Below are 6,242 nucleotides of genomic sequence, written 5' to 3'. Positions count from 1 at the left end.
TCTTCATATTCTCTTGGCTACCTAGGTTTTCCCTCCTGTTAATTATCAACTTGTTTTCTTCACCTGTGTTCCTTATTTTTTTATTGAATTGTAGGAATTCCTTGTATAGATCACTTATTAAATCCTTCCTTAGTTTCCTATATTACAAGTATCTTCTCTGTCTTTCAGTTTTTCTTTGCCCCTTTCTTTGATGTCTCTCATTTAACATAATTCTTTAATACTGATGTAGTCAAACCTATCCACTTTACCTTTTATGGTTAATGCATTTTGATGTTGTTTGTGATATTCTCCCTTACCTTAAGGTGACAAAATATTATTTTTGTAGTTTTACCTTTTATATTGCGATCTTAAATTTTTTCAAAGTTTAATTTTCTACATGGCTTATATCAGAGAGAATAGGCTAAACTATTCTGTGATTATAAATCCTGAGTCCTTTAATGTCTCTTAAAGCAACAAAAGTTTACTTCTTCCTCCTGCTTTTTGTCCATAATGGTTTGACAAAGGGGCTCTGCTCATGGCAGTAACTCTGATTCCCACATTCCCAGAGGAGCCATTATCTTGAACTCTGTTGATTGTCGAGTTGAATGGGAAAAGATATTTGAAGGACTTTGTACAGGAAATTAAATGTTCCAGCCCAGGAGAGCCACATGTCATCACTCACAATTCACTGCCCAGAACTAATCATGTGGCCCCTAACCTACTGCAGATAGGCTAGAAATTGTAATCCCTCCATATGTCCAATAGATGAAGAACTAGAAACACATGGTAGAGAGTATTGATGATCAACTCCTGATGGGGAATAGAATCCATCTTTATTTTTTCCATATAGTATATCAGTTTTCTCCAAGTCATTATTTTCTTGCTAATTTATGATGCCACCTCTATCATATCAAGGACATATTTCTGGACATGTATTCAGTTCCATTAGCTTCTATCTCTGATCAGTTCTACACCACTGGTGCCACAGTGGTTTTGTAAGAGATCTTAATGGCTGGTGGGATTCCCTTCTTCTTTGCTTTTTGTCAAAGTTCTTAGCTCCTTGTGTGTATTTTTTCCTCCATAAAAACCTGAAAATTAGTTTCCCAAATAATTCTTTTAGGATTTAAAGTTTCATTACATTTATAAATTAATTCAAAAAAATTGTCATTTTTAGAGTGTTAGGTCATTCCATATACAAATATGATATTCAGTTTTTCTTGTATATCTTTCCTAGAGTCTTAAATTTTATTCATTAAGGTCTTGTTCTGTTTTTGCTGGGTTATTTTCTAGATAGATCATAGATTTTAATGTAGCTGTTAGTATTTTATTGTTTACTTTTTATCTACTTGTTTATTGTGTGTACATAGTAGAACACAAATTATTTTGATGATGTTATATATGAGAACATTGAATTGTCTCTCTTGTCTGAAGAGTTTTGATTCTTTGGAGTTTTTTTCTATGTAAATGATTAAATTATTAGCAATTAATGATAATTGGGCTACTTTCTTTTAATCCTTATACCTGTTGTTATTTTTCATCTTAACTTTTGGCCATATCTCCAGGACTATGTTGACTAATACTTGTTCAATTCTTGTTCAACATAGGATAATAGGAAATGACTGAAGTTCCTCCATATGTGTTATATGTGACAGTATTTTCTTTCTCTGAAACACTTTATGGAAGATTGGAATAATCTATGCCTTGAAATGTACCTTTTGGCAAAACAAATGAGTAAAACTATGCAGGCCAACTGTTGTCCTTGTGGGAAGATTTGTAAATCTTTGTCTTTAATTGTCAAAATATATACTCTTTTGTGCCTTTTTTTTTTTTAGGTATATTTTATTGATTATATTATTACAGTAGCTCCAATGTTTTTCCCCTTTGCTCCCCTCTGCCCAGTACCCCCCTTCTCTCCAGCAATCCCATGCCCCTTAGTGGAGTGCTGGAATAATGTTTTCCACATTAATCTGTGTTGTTATATATACTAGCAAATTATTCACTTTCATTTTATGTAATATAATATGAATATATTTCTAGAGTTGAGTTACCATGAAATAAAGCTGCTACAAACATTCTTAAATAAGCTTCTTGTTTATTTATGTTTTTACATATCTGGGAAAACATGTAGAAGAGGTCATAGGGTAGATAGGTATTTAATTTTATGAGTAATTTCTATGTTGTATGAGAGTTCTAGGTGTTCTAGCTCTTCAACAAGATTTGGTGTTGTCAGTCTTACTAAGAGCAATTATTTTAGTGGTTTTGTAGTTAATACCTTGTAAGAAATGTATTTTCTTTATAACTAGCGATGTTAAGTCCTTTTTCATGTGTTTTTTGGCCATTTATGTCTTTTTTTGGTGAAAAGTTTGATTTGATTAAGACATCTATGCATTTTTAATTATATATCATTTTGGAAGGTCATCTGTAGGACCTTTAAATACCATGTATTCTGGATAAAAATTCTTTGTCAGATATATATGTTACAAGTATGTGTTTCCCCTATGATTTTATATTTCCATGGGACTCTCAGTTTCCCTGGCCTCTTTAGATGGGTTATGGCTTGTTTTCTTTGTTACTCGAGGCACTGAGATTGAATTAAAGCAGCTCAGGTCATGGTGCTTGGCGATAAAGTCTGTGCCCAACTACTCTCGTTTCCCAATCTCACCAATGGATCATCCCTGCAAGGACCATTCTGAAATTCTGTCTCATGCTCTCAGCATTTCTGAGGCCTGCTGCCGTGTCTCTAATTTTCTGATACTTGAGCCAGGGAAGATGAAAAGGAGTCCTTCAGGAGTTGGTCAAGCTCACTACACCCCTTGTTATTAACGTTCCAGCTTTGCCAACGTCCAACATCAATTTTTCAATAATTTATTAATACCCTTTTATTCAGCACCTACTTGGCTCTTAAAGTTTATCAGTAAAACAGACAAACAAACAAAAAATTAACAATGGTTCCTGCCCTCATGAAGTTTCCATTGTAGTAGGGGATGACAGGCAATAAACAGTACATAGAGTAAGTGATTAAATTATATAATATGCTAGAAGGTGATCAAAGCTATAGAGAAAGATTGTAGAGCTGTACAGGACAACTGCAGGACCACTCATGCCCAGGTACACTTCCTGTGCTGTGAGCCAATTACACTAAGCTGTAATGCCTGACTCAGATGCCCCTCACTTTGGAATAAAATTTGTCATCCACTTCTTGTTAAGTGAATGTCCAGAGGAAACCCAGAGTCCCAAGCAAACCTTTACAGGGTTAATTTTTTTTCTGGTCCGCAGGCAATAAATACTGGATCGTTAATGGGAATTGTTTGCTGCACAGATAGCCCAGGAACATCTACAGGTTCTTTGGCATCGCTGAAAGAGGGAAGGAAATTGATGATGCTCCTCATGAGGAGAAAGCTGGAAAGATGTACTTCTTTGTTGCTAATGAGTATTGAAGGTGGAAACTGACTGTTGGGAATCTTAGGGCATCAGACCACTCCAGTGGAAGGAGAGTTGTCTTTTAAATATATTCTTAAGTTATGCTGAAATTCCATCCTTCTCCTGTAGATGGATACAGCCAGGCTGAGAATCATTTAGTCCCCTACCTGTTATTGTCACACCATGTCTGTCCTGAGAAGGCAAGGGACATGTGTGATTGAGTTTGAAAGGGAGACAAAAAGTGGAGTGACCTTCCTTTCCATAGCACCTCTCCTTAATAGGGCAGATTGTGGAGCCTGAGACAAAATTTGAATTGGATTTTTAGACCTGATGTCACTTTAAGGATGGTATAGTCTGCACCAATCCCATAACCAACAGAACCATGACCCTTTATTATTTTCATGCCAATGATGCACCTGCCCATAGTTGTTTTGAGTGGCCTTTGGGTTTATGCAAAATGGAGATAAAGATGGCACCTACTTCTCAGATTTATTGTGAAGACTAAATGAATCAATATGCACAAAGCACTTAGACTGGCACATGGAAAGTCCTTTGTGAATGTTGTGATTTATTGTAATTATATTAGTCACACATTCAGATAGTTCTAATTTTCATCCCAGGTACAATAAAAATATGCAGTCCAAGGATGCAAGTTACCCAAACAGATGACATGACTTTCCTGGAATTGACAAAAATGTTGATGTTGTTTTACAAGAAGGAGGTAAAGTCCATGTTCTTACATTTCTGGCATGTGAAATTCAACATTTACTTGGGCCATCTCCATCTTTTGCTTTTGTGTTTCAGAAGTCATTGGAAAGCCATGAGATCCCACACCCCAGAGCAACAACAAGAGCAAAAGAAGGCTGGACATGCTGGCCTCTCTATTCCTTCTCAGCTAAAGGATACAGATGGCTCCTGCTTTCTAGGGTTTCAACCAATGGTCTCCCCTTTAATTAGGCTTTTTGCATCCTCAAAAGCAAAGACTGTCTGATTCATATCTTCATTTGCAACATGCCATCTCAACATTCATCAGAAATTGTACATAAAGCAGGTTGATTTTTTTCCCTTTGCAACTTCATTATTATGATGAAACAGGACATCAATGAAGATAAACACCCTGTCCCACACAGTTGTATTCTCTTAGTAATTCTATGCTATCTTAAGAATGGCTATAATGTATTATATTACATAATTACATACAGAGGAACCTATGGACTTTTAAAACACTGGACTTTATTCCTTGATTCCACTGGTCCTGAAGTGCTTCTGGGCTCTTCTGTCTACTTTCTTCCCAAGGGAGAAAGTACTGACTGGCAGTGTATGGATTCTTTCAGCTCTTCTGCCCTACAGGACAGAGAACTGGATCTTTAGCTAGATTGCTTTTATAGGTGCCTGGGGACTCCCAGTGGGTTCTCAGGCTTCTGGAAATATTCTGTTTTTATAGCTGCCATGGCCTTCCTTGACCACAGATGAACCTGGGTTAGAGAGCATTTCATGAAATCACCTAGTTTACACAGAAAATGTGAGATCATTCATTGCTGAGTTCATGCTACCCCCCCCCCCCAGGGGTACTCCTTTAAGAGATTTGGGTAGAAGCTTAGGTAGAACTGTATAAGCAAGCCTCAGTATAATTGCTTTTTATTTGTTTTGGTTCAAGTTTTACTTAGGAAATAAGCACAGATATGAAAATCACTCAGTGACTTTAAGTACCTTTGTTTTGACAAGATATGCACCAGGAAGATACTTTAATGTTTTAAGTAGTAGCTTATTGTTCAGTCCAAAATACGATCAAGATCACAATATTCTTCTACTTTCTCCTGTGTTTGCTATGTAACCTGTGTTTTATTGTCCAGGCCATGGGAGTAATTTAAGTTCACTGATTGCATTTATGTTTTTTTACCACCAAAGGCTTATCTAAAAGTTGTTTCAAAAGCAACTATTTAGTGTTTTTGTTTCTTCTTCAGAGTAATAGAGTGAGAGCTAAGCATGCATAAAATTCAGTCAAACTCTTATTTTCAAAATATTCTAAAGTTTTGAATTTTATTTTCTAAGGACTTTTTTAGTGCCTTCTTGGAAATCAAAATAGCTATGACTATATATGATGATGTTATTTGAATCCTTCAAACACATGATTTTCATACATGTGTATATATATATATATATATATATATATATATACATACATACATAAAAGACATAGTGAGGTGTGCCACAAGTATAAAATACACACCAAATTTCAAAGACTTAGTATGAAAAAAAAAGAATCAAATATATCTTGGTCATCATTGTTTATATTGATTGCATGCTGAAATGACATTTTGAATATATTAAGTTAAACTAAACATGTTAAAATTAATTACCCATTTTCTTTTTACTTTTTAAAATGTAGCTACTAGAATATGTAAAATTCTATAGGAGACTTATCTTATATTTAGGTTGGATAGGGTTGACCTCATGATTCATATGATTAAAAGATGGGTCATTTAGCAGTGATTATGGATTATTTAGAGCCTGCTAGGAGCAGCATTGTACAGGGAATGGTGAGTGACCAAAACAATTACCCCCACACAAGAACATGACCTCTGCCACATCATGGCAGATCTATGTGGGAAGGTGACACACACATCTAATTTAGCAGCAGATATCTAAAAGCAGAAGTTGGGAAGATGAGTCTGTAACTTTGCTCTCAGCTAGTGAAAGGTTTCCTTTTGTAATGACTAAATCTCTGACTGTCTTTTTTTCCTTCTTATTAACTCTCTGCAAATTGTGATTGATCCTAATCCACTTGCAGGAAAATGAGTGCTTGTTGCCTTTAGGAACTGATTGGTTGGTTATTTTTTAAG

The sequence above is a fragment of the Furipterus horrens genome, unplaced genomic scaffold, assembly GCF_987537825.1.
Source record: "Furipterus horrens unplaced genomic scaffold, mFurHor1.1.pri manual_scaffold_2, whole genome shotgun sequence".
Lineage (NCBI taxonomy): Eukaryota > Metazoa > Chordata > Mammalia > Chiroptera > Furipteridae > Furipterus > Furipterus horrens.
This window is presented reverse-complemented; position numbering follows the sequence as displayed.